Consider the following 17383-nt stretch of genomic DNA (forward strand, 5'->3'; position numbering starts at 1 on the left):
CGCCAACCTGACCGGCAAAAAAAAAAAAAAAAAAAAGTCTTCCGGGTTACGGCTCGGTAATACTGGATGCGGTTCACTTACTTTACCCGGCACCTTTCTCGGTATTCGATATACTATCCCCCTGAAGAAGTGCTACTACCTAGCACGAAATGCATTGGGGTTGTGAAATACCTTGAGAAGTTGTTACTTGGACCTTACGTCTTTTCCACTGTATAAAGTCGAAATCAACAACATATGAAGTCAATATGTTTTTCTGAGATATTTTTTGAAGTACCTTGATAAATAAACTCTATTGAATATATTTGGAGACATTATTACGTTCATTTCAACTAATGATTCCACGCACTTTTTGTGCATCAAGAGTCCTCTGAGATAGTTCTTACCCCCGTAAGACCTCCATTTGTCGATAGTTCTTTTGCACCTTACGGAACCAGAAGGTGACCTCTCAGAGTACCTAGAACATTTCTAACTTTGTGTTACCACTAAACCTCGGCATTACCTTGGAGTGCAGCGGTTATTTTCACTTTATCATAATGGGATAAACAACACAGCAGGAAATGTTTGAGGAGCTGCGACACAGATGGTACACTAGCACACATTCTATGGGAATGTCCGACATTGCAATATTACTGGTGAGAGGTCCTGGATGCCATGGACTGCATGCTGCAAAATCAAATACCTGGACTGCCAGCATATAGAATGCTGGTTGTGTCCAACCCCAAACGTACCGGCTACACGCTACAAAGGAGAAGATGATGCCTCTGCTCTGCGCGTCTAAACAACTGAGTTACAGAGCAAAGAGAGATCCCCAGAAACTAGGGTCTGGCTACTTAGAACATGACATACATCTGGCAATCAAAAAATATCAAACACGCCCCAATATGTCCCATTAATACAGTTCCTATCCCCGGAAATGCGATACCTGCCTGCACTATCTGCATTCCTGAGAATTATAACCATGTAGCTACCACACAGACGGGGGCATGGCCACGGAGCCGCCGAGCATGGACGCCTGAGCCCTGAGCTCCGGGTCGGTCTTGGGGATTATCCTGTAGAAAGACCTCTCCCGGCGGCGGCGACACCCGGGCTTGGCTGCTGAAAGCCGCGGGTCGCCCTAGCGCCGAACGGGAGTGCGCAGGGTTCCACGGTAGTGGAGGATCGCGCCCCTTGGTGGGAACTGCGGAGGAGACTGCCGGCCATCTTGCCTGGGCCTGTGCATTGCGGCAGATCCCCGGCCTAGATTTCTGGAGGGCCGTCGGAGTTTGCTCCGCCGTGGGAGGCTGGAAGACGGCGCTGGCGGGCGCCCTGACCCTGAGAGCGGGTGGCCGCCCCCTGGGAGCCTGACGACCAGGACCTGACGGGCCGGGCACCGGAGTGTAGGACGCCTAGCTGCCGGTACGGTGAGGAGGTTTGGTGCGGCCGCTGAGTGCGGAGGTGCCCGGCGACGGTGAGCGGCGCTGCGGCCGACTGACGCCTTGATCCTGTGGCGGCGTCGGCGAGGCGCCGCCGGCCTGGTGCCCGGGGGCGCAGACTTGGAGGCGGAACTGTTGGGCTCTGGCTGCGTTATACCGGGACTGGCAGCCGCAATCACTGGGGAGGCCTGGGTTTGCCTGGAGGAGCCCCTCGTGGCCTGCAGTGGTCATTGGCGGCAGCGACCCTGTCACTGCGGATTTCCCGGGACGACCATCTGGCGCTGAGGGGAGCCTGGATCCGTTCTGCCCCCTTCACGGACCTTTGCGTTGAGAACTGCCAGCAGAGACGGCCTGGGCACAGCGTGGGGTTCCTGGTGGCCTTAGCTGTTGGCTGCTGGGGCCCCGAGCGGAGGGAGTCGCATTGGAGGTAGCGAGAGCCGAGATCTGGCTGTGCCGGCTGGTTGCCCTCCCTTCTTTCTTCTCTCATCACCGTGCTGGACCCTGCTACCCTGCCAGGCTTATCGGCGGGCTATCGACTTTGGCCCTCGTTGAAGAACAAGTTGGGGTGGCCTTGCGGTGTTTGGGGTTGACGCAGTCACCGGCTGACCTCCATGGGGAAGCCGCGGAAGGGGGCGGGCGCAGCGCCGCCGGACCAGGCGGAGGATTCTCTGGACCCCCTTGACCAGCAGCAGACAGCGGGTGATCGGACGGCGGGGCTGCAGCAGCAACAGATGGACCAGATTCTTAAGGCTATTGGGGACACGAGGGAGGCGCTGCGCCAGGACATCGCCCAGGTATCCACGAGCCTCGGCCTTTTGAAGGCGGACCATGGCAAGCTCGCGGACCGTGTCAAAGCCACGGAACTGGCGATAGAGACACTGGAGCCGGCCCAGAAGGCGTCGGACGTCGCACTGGAGGCCCTAACCCGTAGGGTGCAGCAGTTGGAACGGAGGGCGGCTGACGCAGAAGGGCGCAACAGACGCAACAATATCCGCGTGGTGGGCCTTCCCGAAAATATCGAGGGGGACGACATGGTTGCGTACCTGGAGACCTGGCTGCGGGACGTGGTGGTCCCAGAGGGCTTGACGCACTTCTACACTTTGGAAAGGGCTCACAGGGTCCCGGCTCGTCCCCTGGCCCCGGGTCGTCCCCCACGGCCGGTGATAGCACGGCTGCTCCACTTTAGGGACCGGGACCTTATACTGCGGCAGGCCAGGCTGGCTGGCCCTTACAAGGTGGACAACGCCTCTGTGTTGATTTTCCCAGACTACTCCCAGGAGGTCCAACGCAGCCGCTTTTCCTTTGTCGCCGTCAAGAGAGCACTCCGCGATGAAGGGGTTCAATATTCTCTGTTGTTTCCCGCCCGCCTGAGGGTGCTGGTGGACGGAGTGGCGACGTTCTGTGATTCCCCGGACGACGCCTGGCAGTGGTTGGAGCGATACAGAGCGGGCAAGGATGGCTCGGGTGCCTGGACGGGGAATGCTGAGGCCCGGCCGAGACCGCGCAGGAGCAGGCGCAATCGGAGGAGAGAGCAGGGCAGGAGGTCTCCTTCGGCTTCTCAGACTGCGCAGGAGAGGAGAGATGCCCTACGAGCGGTGTCGGACATTTCCGGAGTGGTGCCTGAAACTCTGGTGGTAGATTCGGGCTCGAGATTGGGCTCGGATGAGGCGGAGCCGGGAGGATCGGATGAGGCTTCGGACAAGGAAACAGGGGGGCGGCCTCGGATCACGCCGCAGACGGCAGATGGCCTACTGGATGAGTGACTACGGGATGCTGAGTAATTGACAGTAAGGGGGTCTGCTGGCCCAGTGGGGTGGACATATTATGGGCTGCTGGGGCCCTGTACATTGGGCGGATGGAAGGGCGGCTGTGCTCTGCACCCTATGGGGGGTGCGGGGCCCTGGGCCTTGTTACTGAGGGGTGGTGCTGCCGGGGAGGGGGTGGGGGAGGATTGCTCTTAGCCGGGATCGACCTTTCTGGTGGGACGGGTTCTGGCTGTCCGGCGGGCTGGTGGGTGGTCACCTCCTCGACCTCACGTAATTTGTGAGTCTCTGGTATTTACCAGAGTTTCCCTCGTATTCGGGGGTAGGGTTTGGATGGGTGACAACTGTATGATGCCTGTTCTGGGGGTGGGTGGGAGGGGAGTTGGTTGGGGATGTTTTGGGATTGTTGAGTTTCTGGGTATTGTCAGTGTGCCGGTGAGACTGTGGGGGCTTGGACTCTGCTATGTGCCCATTGATGGCGGCTAGATTGGAACTGAAGTGCATTACCTGGAATGTGCGGGGGCTCAACTCCATGAGGAAGAGGTATAAAGTACATGCATATTTGGTCCGGAGGGGGGTCCAGGTGACTTTCTTACAGGAGACGCATTTAACTTTGGCAGAAGGTCAGGCGCTGCAGAGGCGTTGGAGAGGGCAACTCTTCTATACTACTTACTCTGCGCATGCTAGGGGGGTACTTATTTGGGTGCGGGCGGGTGTCCCCTTTCAGCCATTGGTCACTAGAGTGGATCAGGACGGGAGATTTGTGGCAGTGTTGGGGAGGCTAGATGGCCGGGATGTGGCGTTTTGTAGCGTCTACGCCCCCAACTTTGATCAGGCTGTGTTTTTCTCCGTCTTGTCAAGCCGACTATCGGATGTGCTCGTGAACACGGTGTACATGGGAGGGGATTTTAACTCGGTGGCAGATGTTGAGATGGACCGATCTCATCCGCCGCTAGCTGGGTCGGTGGTGCGTAGAGTGGCCACGGCCCGGAGGGACTGGCAGGACCGCTGGAGACTCCAGGACGCGTGGAGGACGTGCCACCCCACAGATAGGGATTATTCGTTCTACTCGGTGCCGCATGATTTACATGTGCGTCTCGACACTTTCCTCTGCTCAAGTGGGGCCCAGGAGCTTACGCATGATTGCGAGTACCTAGCGCGGACCATATCGGACCATAACCCCTGCCTGCTTACGGTCCTCTGGACCAGGCAGCGGCAGCCGGTCCCTACATGGCGGCTGAACCCGCTGGCGCTGGAGGACCCAGTTTTTCTCGCTGAACTGCAGAACTGCATTGAGCGTTACTTCCTTGAGAATTCGGGGACTGCGTCCACTCGAGCAATTGAGTGGGACGCCTTCAAGGTGGTGGTGCGGGGCGCGTGCCTCTCGTCCTCGTCGGGGGTTCGCCGGACGTTGTTGGCCGATGTCACGCGGGAGGAGAATGCACTGCGGCAGGCGGAGAGGAACAGTCACGGAGCGGGCGGCAATAGAGATGACGTGCTAGAGGCTCGGGAGCGGGTGGCCGCCCAGGTGGAGAGACTCCGCTGTCATTACTACCGGGAATACATGGTCCGAGCGCATGCGGAGCGGGATCGGGTCGGCTCGCTGTTGGCATGGTTGGCAGCTCCTGATACTAGGGGCACGCCGATTTTGTCGTTAGCTACATCGGCTGGGGGCGTGGTCCATTCGCAGCTGGAGATTAACACTCAGTTCCGGGATTATTATGCGGAACTCTATCGGAGTCGGATGGCGGCGTGCCCTGCGGAACTAGATGCCTTCCTTGAGGAGGCTCAGTTGCCGCAGCTAGATCCAGAGCAGGGAGCCTCGCTTGGGGCGGCTATTACACAGGGGGAGATTAGGGCGGCGATTAAGCATATGGCCAGGAAGAAAACTCCGGGGGGGGGATGGCCTCCTCGTGGAGTTTTACGCGGCGTATGTGGATTTGCTGGCACCTCGCCTCCACCAGGTCTATGGGGAGGCCTGGGAGCAGGGTAGACTACCGCGTCGGCGCGTGAGGCGATTGTAATCCCGCTGTTGACAAAGGGCGGCGTCCCCACAGCTAGAACGGCATACCGCCCGCTGTCGATGCTCACGGTGGACTACAAGGTGTTGAGCAGGATCTTAGCGACGAGGCTATCTGCCCATATGTGCTCGTTGGTTCACCCGGACCAGTCGGGCTTTATCCCCACTAGGAACACCTCGACGTGCATACGACGTCTGATAAGAATCATGGATGTCGAAGGGGAGGGCCCCGCGGGGGCAGCCGTGCTATCGGTGGACATTGAAAAGGCCTTCGACAGTGTGGAATGGCCTTATTTGTTCTGCGTCCTCCTTCGGTTCGGGTTGGGAGATGGCTTTGTCCGTTGGACGAGGTTGCTCTATGAGTCGGCCACTACTAGGGTCCGAACGGGCCGCTCTATATCAGCGGCATGCGTGGTCGGTCGAGGCACCAGACAGGGTTGCTCCTTGTCTCCGCTTCTTTTCGCTTTGGCAATTGAGCCGCTGGCGGCACGGGCCCGGCGGGGTCGGTCCTTTGACGGGGTGCTGTCCCGAGGCGACATGCATTATATCTCCTTGTATGCCGACGACCTTTTGTTGTTCCTGGCAGATGTAGATAACTCCGTGACGGGGGCACGTGCCTTGCTTCGGGAATTCGGGGACCTTTCGGGCCTTCGGGTTAATTGGTCTAAGACCTGCCTCTTCCCCTTAACTACCAGCTGCGCTCAACCGGCGGTGCTGGACGGTCTGCGCTGGGAACCGGATTGTCTGCAGTACCTCGGAGTCCATATATATCACACCCATTCGCTCCTGTACGAGGGGAATGTGGGAAGGGCCATGAGGGGCATTAGAGGTAGCATGAGGTTTTGGCGCGTCCTCCCGTTATCTGTAGCAGGGCGGATAGCTTTGTTGAAAATGGTGGTCCTACCGCGATTACTTTATTTTTTCCGCACGCTACCGGTGTGGATCCCATCCTCTTTCTTCCGAACCCTGCGGTCTGTGGTGATCGGCTTTATCTGGGGTACTGGCAGGCGCCGCGTAGCCCTGAATACTTTGCTTAGGTCCCGGGAGGAGGGCGGTCTGGCCGTGCCAGACTTTGAATGGTATTACTTGGCCGCTCAGCTTCAGTGGCTCACGCAAGCGGTGGCGCGGGAATTCAGAGGACCGGACGGCCCGCAGGGTCGGCTCGTACAGCGCCATGTTCTGTCCTTTATTGTGCTCCAACAGGAGCTTAGGCTGGAGCAGCTGACTCTTGAAGAGCGTACCCTTCGCAAGTGTTGGTTGCGTAGCCACAGACGGGTGGGGTGTCGTGCACCGTATGCACCGGAGATACCCCTGGGTATGTGTACTGCCATCCCGCATGGCGGGGATTGGGCGGCGCTTGCCGGCTGGGAAGAACTCGGGGTTCAAATGCTAGGGGACTTATATTGGGACGGTGCTTTGATGCCGTTCGGTGCCCTAAGGGAGGCCTTCGGGCTGCCGAGGGGTGACTTCCTGTTACATGCGGCTTTGGTTACCGGGATTCAGAGACGCTGGAGGATGGGGCTGGTGGAACCACCCACGTCACTGGGCTGCCAGTATGTAGTGATGGCGGCTGGCACCTATAAGGCCATCACAAGCCTGTACAGGAGGCTGGCACTAGCTGAACCCCCTCCCCTTGATGGGCTGCGGGAGCGCTGGGAGGCTGACCTTGGTCGGCAGATACCGGAGACGACCTGGCCCCAACTTGTACGCAGGGCCTGGAAGGGCACCCGTAATGTTCGGTTCCAACTGGTCCAGTATTATACGCTCCATAGGGCGTACTGGACACCTGCCAGGATCCACCGAATCTTTGGAGGTGCGCAATCGCTCTGTCCGCGCTGTGCTGCGGACTTTGAGCATATGTTCTGGTCGTGCACAGGGCTTGGCACGCACTGGATGGATGTTTTCGCTTGCCTGAACGCGGTCACGGGTCGGCAGATTGATCCAGACGCGGGAGCATGCCTGCTACTCTGGTTTCCCTATACTCCTGCCACTAAGATCACTAGTAAATTTTATGATTTGGGATTCATAATGGCCAAAAGGGAACTTACCCTACACAGGAAATCTAGAGGGGGACCTAACTTCCTGAGGTGCTTCCTGCAATGGGCCACGTCTGAAGGTTCTCTCCGATTGCAATTAGCTAGGCGCGCAGCAAATGATACAAGCGCTAGAGACTGCTAGGGCATGGAGCGCACTTGTGACCGATTTGCAATCGCTTCTGGAGGCTGATGATGGTGGGGAGACTGGCGAGCCGGCGACTGGGGAGGGGGATACGGGGCGGGGAGAGGTGGAGGCTGCAGGGGCGGAGGAAGGGAGTTAAACTAAGAACCCGGAGACGGGGAAGCGGCGGATTGTGTGGGACACTGGGCTCTGGGGATGGAATGGAGAACCTGGGCAATGCTGGACTGTACCTGGACTTCTGTGTGGGCGGTGGACGAAGGGGAGTGATACCTGCTGCTGAAATGATAGATCGGACAAGCCGTAACAAGGGCGCTGAGGCACACTGACAAGGGGGGGGTGGGGGTGGGGGTAGAGAGGGAGGTGGGATGTCATGATTAGGATCTGTTGTTGGGGATTGTGCGGAAGGGATGGGGGAAACGGAATATGAGCGAGTTGATATGAGAACTGGGATTGTATGTTATGTGCACAAAAATTAATAAAAAAAGTTTAAAAAAAAAAAATGTAGCTACCACACAGACCTTGCTATTTACTGGTCTCTGCAGATACAGAGAATTTAATATTGTTCCTTTCTCTTTAGATGTGAGGAATAGGTGTCGGTAAGGGTGGGTGGATAGAAGAGATCACCTTGCCGGCCTTTGAATGTAGGCAAGAAAGAGTATGTGTTACCACAGCGTATACTTAAACAATAAAACAATTGAACCAAACTGGGCGCTTTAGAGAGGCTCAGGTTACAGGAAATACAAAGATCACTGTTATTCTGGTGAATCTATCGTCACTTTTGAGTGTTAGGCAAATTACTGGCTGGGGCTGTTGTCCCAAGCTTTCTCATCCTCCCAGAAGCACACTATCTACACCCGGGCAAGCTTCATCTGGGTATTGCGCCGTACTCCAAGCAGACTGATATCCCGCATGCCAAGCTGAAACTCAAAACGATTCACTGGGTTGAGCTCTAATCATCAGTTCATTCTCCTTCATCAATTGTCTGAAAGGTAGGGTTTAAGATGTGCCAGGAAGTATGGCGCCTTGCTAAGTTTGCGTTTAGTATGTTCGCTATGACTGTGACACGGTGCAACCAGGTTAGGGGAAATACCCTATAACTCCTATGTGTGTGTGTGGGCAGAGACGCGCACAAATTTAGACAAACAAAGTCCCCGGCACACGTTATTGGGCTACTACAATGATTAGCAAAGACTCTTGCATCAAGAATGTTGCCATACAAGGTCCACTCAAGCTGTTAAGAATTTCTTCAATTTGTTCAATCTTGATCATTAATGGACATAACCAGCCAACATGTGTTTCGCCACAATGGGAAGTATACCGTGACTTGTTCAGGGCTGGGAAAGATACAAAAAGGTAACACGTGCACATAGGCTGCATACAATGAAATCATGCACCGGAGCGGCACCTGGTCCTTTAGCAGAATTAAAACAAAAGAACACCATTAAGTTGTGGAAACCCTAAAAGAAACGTGTTGAGACATATAATAATGACTTCACACAAAAGTTACAACAGTCAGAACTGATTACTCTAAATGCGTGACAATATCAAATGGTGTTTATTTATGTTGTTAATCCTGGAGAGAAAATAGTATTCTTTGCATATTGGAACAATGCTCGAGCAGGAATACTAGTGTGGTGAAGTGAACGTCAGTTGGTGCCCTGAGGTCAGAAACGTCAAAATATTTCAACATATTGTTATACAATGTGTACCTGTCTGAAGGAATCTCATGACAGTGCAAAAGTATTCTGTGTACTAAATGTTGTACCCGATCTGGGACTATGTCCTGAATTATAAGAGACATGCTTATATAATTAATAAGCGGTACAGTCTGCCACTGGAAAGAACATTAGTTCATCAGTTCCTGCGGGTGGTGTTTAGAACAAAGGAGGGCCAGACACACGAAACTAAGTACTAAATAGTAGATGGTGTGTTGTATAAGAAACAAAGAAGTCAAAAACACAGAGAAGGAAAATATTGTCAGCTACCTCTATGGTAAAGCGTGGATATCTTGGTGAGATCTAATGAAAAGAAAAAAAGGTGGTAAGGGAAAACTAGTAAAAAAGGAACCGGTGCGTGAGGTTTATAAAAGGGAATAAACTTCTCACCGCTCCGCCTGTGATAATACCGACCCGGCCGGTCTGGTTAAAGTAAAAAGAAAACGGATTCGTCCTTGTGAGTGAAAATTATGAAACAAGAAACTCCTGAAATGGAAAAGGGGACTATTTTGAGTACAGGTGCGTATACGTTAAAAAAAGGCGTAAAGGGAGAGATGCGCAAAAGGATCTTACCGGTGAACCGGAGATCCCAGGACGTAAGTGCCTGTAATCCAGTTGAACGGCGGGTCCGCCACTAAAAAGGAACCTGTAAATGCAATGTGCTTAGAAATGCTGGATCTGTTCAACCGAATGAATAAACGAGCGGTGTCAGCAACATGGATTAAAAACTATGCGAAAGATCACAAGCGGGCTTACCTCAAGCGTGTGTGCTAAGGCGGAGCACAGGTACTGTTTCACCTCTGTTCCGGAGGTGGACAGGGAGCTGAATCGGAAGTGCCTTTAAATACTGTTGGTTGTGGAGAAAAACTAGAGCACAACCCTCAGTAATAGTGAAAAGAACTGAAAAACCTATTTGTTCTCACTAATGGGAATATCAGAAAGGGGTGAAAAAAACATTATAAAAAAGACACAACATGTGAATGAGGAATCAAAAGGATATTTGGAGCCAAATTGAAAACTATAGCACGAACGATGAAAATCAATAATAAAAAAAAGGTGTTGCTAAAGCATGGCAATAAATACGTTGAGATGGTGCAACAACCTTTTCAACAAACTGCCCACGAGAGGATATTAGAAAGAGGGTTTGGGGGCGGGGGGCGTTATGAAATGACAAAGCGCAAAGAAAAAGGACAAATGACAGTGCCCAAAAAAAGGAAAGGTTGGAAAATAGTAAAAAAATAGGAAGGAGGTCACAAAATGAGATACAAAACAATGATCTAGAAGGTGCTCATGTGAGTCATAACACAATCATGGAATACAAGATACAACTGTCAATGCATTCTTAATATAGTAAAGGTGGGGATAATGGAGAGAGCATGGAAGGGAGGTCAATAAAAGTGATCCTATATGAAGATCTAGAAGGTGCCCATGTGAGTCATAGCCACAATCATGGAATACAAGATACAAGTGTCAATGCATTCTTAGTATGGTAAACAGTACTACTCCTCAACTTCACAACATAGTATATGCACCACGTACATAGTGTCTGGAGTAGAAGCATGCTGGTGGATATCACAAAATGGAACAATTCTTAGTCCTGTAACTGATCGTGATGCGTTATGATCAATTGCCAAGAAAGTATTCCATCTCGTGATCACTGTTCAATCCGTGTTTCACTGTATGTAGGCGCATGATCCAGGTGGCCTCCTTGTGTCTCAGTCTTAGTTCCCTGTTGCCACCTCTAATGTTTGATTCCGTTACATCAATGCTATAGAAAAAGAACATTTTTTGGGGACATTGGGATAGGCAGGTTGCAGCGTGCAGGGTATCTGGCATCTTGTTGATGAAGTGCTCTTGCGTGCTAGCTGATTCTTTCCTTGAGTGGTCTGATGGTGCTTCCCACGTATCGACCCTTGCATGTACATTCTAAGATGTACGTCACAAACTTGATGTTGCAATTGATGTTTTGTTTGATGTGGTAATTGTTTCTTTTGTCAAAGCTACTGAAATCCTTGATTCCGTGTTTAACCCATCTGCGTACTCCACAGCAGCCACATTTGTTGAAGCCTATTGTGTGTGCTGTGAGCCATGTGTTTTCCATAGTAGTTCGTGGAATAGTAGGACTGAGCCTGTTCCTAAGTATCATGCCTCATCTGTAAGTGATCTGCGGTCGGGAGGTGATGAAGTCACTTAGTGTTTTGTTAGCTTGTAGGACTGCCCAGTGTTTGTTGAAACATTTTCTGATCACCACACTCATGTCAGTATTATCTGTAACTAATCTCACTGGTTGTGTGCGCGGTTGAGTTCTAATCTTATCGCTTAGTGTGTCCTCTCTGCGTGTACATAAACAAACGCCATTTGGTATTGTCACACATTTCGAGTCACCAGTTCTGTGTTGTAACTTTTGTGTCAAGTCACTATTATATGTCTCGACAAGTTTCTTTTAGGGTTTCCACGACTTAATGGTGTTCTTTTGTTTTGATTCTTCTAAAGTACCAGGGGCTGCTCCGGTGCATGACTGCATTGTGTCCAACTGTTAAAATCTAGATTGCGACGTAAACATTATCGGCGCCATCTTGTCCCCTTTTAGCTCAAACATGCGCGTAAATAGCAGCCATTTTGAACACCATGGCCTCTCTGCCCACTACCGATAGTTCGCGCATCTCTCTCTCTCTCTCTGACCCCGCCAGCATCCCCCGCGCGCTGACAGCCCACGTTCTCACATGCTTGGGCCATAAACCACCCCTTCAGCGCGGCCTTGCCTCGGAGCCACATTCCGCACCCGACTAACACCTCCCACCGTCCCTTTAATGATCATGCATCCTTTGATGAACCTCCTTCCTCTGTGCCCGATTGTCCCGCCCGATCCCAGGCCAACACCTAGCCCCGCAGATACAGTTTATTGCCCCTTACAGTAGGAAGCTTTCCTTCTTCAAAGAATCTATGAATGATAAAGGCCCCCACCCCATGAGATCCGATCAGCCGCGCACATTTCGGGAGCCGGAGGGATATCCAGCTGTGCGATAGTCATCACCTACTGAGATCAGGGTGGGACTTTTACTGTAAACATGTGTGGGAACGGGTTTGGAGCGGAGATTCCGAGGATGCCTTTCCGTACATCAAAGCATTAACAAGAATGTGTTTTATGTAATAAAGCAATAAACCTGTGTATAAGAGGCCAGGCCCCAAGGATGCGTTTAGAGCACCTCGAGAAGATACCCTGTTGTCTGATTTGACGTGTTCTGCTCCGTCGGAATAAACTCCTGTTTCCTGCCTTCTGTCTCCAGCGCCTGCCTCTTTGTTTGGTAATCTCGAATGGTATGAGAGGCGGCTAACGCCGGGCAAATACTGAAGGGTTCTAGGTCGAATACGGCCCTACCTTTCGACAATTGGCGCCCAATGTGGGGCCCATCAGCGACGCGTGGATCCAGTGGGAGAGGTCCCAACGACAGAGTGAACGACTGCAACGATCGGGAAGAGCTCCTGCCCGATAGACCCTCGTCTGGCAGCCGATCACCCGAACTTCACCGGTTCCGAGCAGACCTCTCTCGAGTGATCTATGGTCCTGACTGGGAACCATCAGGAGTGCCACAGCAATTACGGAGAACGGAGGACGATCAGGCGCTGGAAGCGGAAGACGAGAAACTGTCCATGCGGTCCGGGTAAGGTCGTGTAACACGACGAATTGCGAATTGATTGTTTGATTGTTTGAAAATACTAGTATTACTCATTTGATTGTTTCTGAGAGATTCTCTATTTGCAAACAAGCACGGAGTCGCCATACTCTGTATAGTATTTGCAGATAGTGAAGGGTAGGTAACGCAGGCCTTTGCCCCCGTTGTAACCAGTCGTGCCTACTTCCCTCTCCATTTGATTGATTGTTATCCAAGCATTTACTGTTTTAGAATTGGTTCTTTTTGGATCATTCTCTATTTACAAAAAAGCACAGAGTCGCAATACTCTGTTTAGTCCTTGTGAATAGTGAAGGACAGGTAACGCAGGCTTTTGCCCCCGTTGTAATCCGTCGTGCCTATTTTTATCCCTCATTTGATTGATTGTTTATCCGAACATTGATCGTTCGGAATTGGTTCTCTTTGGGTTATTCTCTATTCACAAATAAGCACAGGGTCGCAATACTCTGTTTAGTCTTTGCGGATAGTGAAGGATAGGTAGTGCAGACTTTTGTCCCCTTTGTAACCCGTCATGCCTGTCTTCGCCCCGTTTGTTGGTAGTTGGTTCAGCCCGGACCGCTTATTAGAGGTGAACCATCCGGCTCCACTGGAGGGCACCCCTAATAAGGACATGTTTACTAAATATGGACTACTCACCGTGGCTTATAGCAAGCTGTGGCATAAATACACGAGAAAGGATCAGGGAAGTCAGTGGCCACTGATAGGGTCCTTCGATAACGACAAAATAAACGCGCTGGAAACAGCCCTTTATAACAATAAGACAACACCCACTATGCTCGATAGCTTCGGCATGTGGCGCAAAGAAACAGAACAACGAAAGAAAAGAAATGAGGTCAGGTTAGAAAAGGAATTACGCAAGGCAGCTCACCTGGCCGCTAACAAATTAAAGGAAGAAATAAAAGAAAGAGAGGAAACCAAGCTAAAACAAGATTCCGAATCATCAGGCCACTGTCCCGTCAGGACACCCTCTACACTTTACCCCGAGCTACCTTCGAAACAGCGAACGAACGATGATTTACTACTAGGTCCCCCGATCATCTACATGCCCCCTCCATACGCCCCTTCCCAATCCTTAGCACAGCACCCGCAACCCCCAACGACAGGCGAGAGTAGTGCCGGAGCCTCGGTCCTCATGGCCTCTGCGCCGACCGAATCCCTTGCATTCAGCGCAGCACAGGCAGCAACTTCAGGTGATCCCGAAGCGGGGAGGAAAGACCCCGCGAGATCGAATAGATTAAGCAAGGACGAACGAGCTGGGATCGATAAGATCGTAAAGACACTGGTGGTGCGGAAGGAGAATGAGGATTATATAACGGATATGTACCATACATATGCCAATAGCCACAGGCGAAACTTTGTCGTACGCCTTTGTTACCATATCCTTAATGCCTACGAAGACCACTACCAAGGAAAAGGCCCTGAAAACCTAACGACTCTGTATAGGAAAATTGATATCGGAGATGGGGACGAGTGTGATGTGACGAACCTCTTCACGCGTACGCTTGAAGTTTTTCGCCACCTCACGGAACTGAAACCAGAAACTAACACCACGACTCCTGCAGTGACTGAAGCCAGAGTAGAAAAAATTGACACCATGATGCCCATAAAGGAGGCCGCCCCCTATTGGGTTCCCCCACGAGGACTGGGAACACACGACGATATTAATCACCAAGATGCGAGAGGGAGGGTAGTTTACAACTGGGTTTACCAACCATGGGATCGGCAAGACATCCTGACCTTCCGAAAGTCCTTGCCTGCTCTGCGAAAGAACCCCACAGCCTTCTATACAGAATTAGCCACCGCTCTGGGTTCAACGATTATGACCCTAGCGGATATCGATTTGTTTTTCGGGTTATGTCTGCCAGCTGATGTGTGGAAGCAAATCCGGAAAGTCGACCACCTTGAGCTGTTCGGACATACCTGGGTACAACTCGGTGATGTAGATAAACAGCGAGAGCCAGGACAGAAACCTATGAAAGCCATTCTAGACCTACCAGATAAGATCGTGCAGAAACTAAAAACCTTAGTCCCAGAAAGGAAAGTGGACTGGTCAGTAGTAACGGCCTGTCGCCAGAAACCCCAGGAAGACGTATCAGAATACTTCTCCCGGTTTGAAACGGTGTTCTCCGATTACAGCGGCCAGGACATGACCACTGCAACCGGACATCACTTGTTTGTCCAGAACTATGTGAAAGGCCTGACACCAGAAGTCTCGCAGAAACTACAGACTAGTGAGAGTAGTTGGGCGGCCTCCAAGCCCGCAGCTATCCTTCAGATGGCTCAATACTATGAGCGACAAAAGAACGAGAACGATCAAGCGACTGAGAAAAAGAAAAAGGACTTGAAAGAGAGGGTAATGATTGCTCAGTTGCAAGGGGTGACTATAGGAAGGGAACAGTATAGAGGGAACTACCAGTCAAATGCTCCTAGAAATCCACCCCCTAGAGACCGCACACCCGCACCCGGCGCTCCACGAACAGACCTCGATGAGAATCAGTGTGCGTTTTGCAAAGGATATGGCCATTGGAAATCTCAATGTCCAGTTCTGCTAGAAGCACTCAGAAATAAAGACACGAGAGACGTAGCGGGCGGGCCGAGAAATAGAGGACAGGGACGAGGGCACCCAAACGACACCAAAAATGACAGGCCTGGTAGACCGAACACATTTGACCGTCCCCGACAGAATCAGTGCCAACAGTCTGACTGCGACAATGCCCACGATTTTGCATAGGACTGCCAAGGGCAAGGAAGGGATCCAGTCGAGCTCTATGTTGACCAGCAAGGCCCTTATGTCACCGCTAAGGTCCTAGGTACGAAGTCTCCATTTCTGGTAGATACTGGTGCAACACGTAGTGCGTTGTCTAAGCGATTGATTCCCAGGGCACCCTTGTCTGGCTCACATGTGACATCCATCAAAACCTATTGAACGCCCTCCACTAATCCCTTGTCCACACCGATCTCTTTTAATTTGGACAATAACACCACTGACACGTTTTTGCTCTCCTCCAACACCCCCAACGCCATTATGGGACTTGACTTATTGAAGCACTTTCGAGCTACTATTAGGTGTTCACAAGACGGAGTTCGAGTCATTCTGTACGACAACCCAACACTGCTCAGATCTTGCCGCACACAACGCATGTTCTCTATCACTGACACTGATTTGTCCTTGCTCGACACCCTACCTCTGTACCTATGGGCAAAGACTGACTCGGACGTAGGACGCATGATGATAGACCCTGTACACATAACTGTTCGACAGGACGCAGTACTCCCCAAACTCCCGCAGTATCGGATATCGCCCGAAGGCGAGAAGGCGTTGGTAAAAATCATCCAGTCCCTGGTAGATGCAGGAGTGGTAGAAGAAGTAGTTAGCAATGTTTGCAACAGTCCTATCCTACCCATTGTGAAGAAGCAGGGTGAGGGAGATGAAAAAGCGTACCGCTTCATCATCGACCTACGAGAAGTCAACAAAGTGGTTGTACCCCAGTACCCTGTAGTCTCAGACATCACCACCATTCTGACCCTGATTCCTTCCACTGCCACCACCTTCACGGTAATCGACCTCAAGAAAGCATTCTTCTCCATCCCCATTCACGCGGACAGCCGCTACCTTTTCGGCTTCACTTTAAAATCCCGCTCATACAGATTTTGCAGAGCACCCCAGGGCTACACTGAAAGTCCCAGCATCTACAGCCAGGCCCTCAAGAGACAGCTGGACGCAGTCCAATTGCCGGATGGAGTGGTGTTGATACAGTACGTCGATGATATCCTTTTGGCGGCCGACACCACTCCACTTGCAGTCACAGCCACCATCCAACTCCTGCACTTCCTCGCGGAAAATGGCCACAAGGTCTCCAAGAAGAAGTTGCAATTCTGCCAACCTCAAGTCACTTACCTAGGCCACCTCTTGTCCAAAGACGGGAGAAAGCTCACACCCGATCGAATACAGGCTATTCTAGAGACCCCTATCCCTAAAACCCCGAAGCAAGTCCGCTCTTTGGTGGGCCTCACCTCCTTCTGCCGACAATGGTTGCCAAATTTCAGCCTCATTGTGAAACCACTACTTTCCCTACTGGCTAAAGATGTCCCCATTCCGCTCCCGTGGACCCCTGAATGTCAATCCTCCTTCAAGGAACTGCGAGACGCCCTTTGTTCAGCGCCCGTCCTAGGAACCCCTGATTATACAAAGCCCTTCTCTCTCTACACTCACGAAAGGGAGGGATGTGCTTTGTCTGTCCTGACTCAGTCCATTGGCCCCAAACAACGACCATGTGCCTATTTCTCTGCCACTCTTGACCCTGTAGCAAGAGCTTTGCCTGCCTGCCTTTGAGCAGTAGCCGCTGCTGCTGTCTCTATCCGACAAAGTGAGGGAATCGTACTCTCGAATTCCCTCACGGTACTAGTGCCTCATGCTGTTGACACCCTCCTAAACCAGACAAAGACACAACACCTGACCAGCGCGCGACTGACTGGGTACGAACTGACACTGCTCGCACCTCACATCACGCTGAAACGATGCACCACGCTGAACCCAGCCACCTTGCTGCCTCTGCCTGAAAACGATCCCGATGTGCCCCCAATACATGACTGTGTGACCCTC

General features: G+C 52.0%; 1 protein-coding gene across 4 annotated transcripts in view; it reads right to left on the bottom strand.

Moving 5' to 3' along the window:
- Positions 1 to 17383, bottom strand: part of SH3RF1 (SH3 domain containing ring finger 1) — a 340829-nt gene that overhangs the window by 33485 nt on the left and 289961 nt on the right. The gene's annotated exons all lie outside the window — the stretch shown is intronic.

This window comes from Lissotriton helveticus, chromosome 2_1 (genome assembly GCF_964261635.1).
Source record: "Lissotriton helveticus chromosome 2_1, aLisHel1.1, whole genome shotgun sequence".
NCBI classification, from domain to species: domain Eukaryota; kingdom Metazoa; phylum Chordata; class Amphibia; order Caudata; family Salamandridae; genus Lissotriton; species Lissotriton helveticus.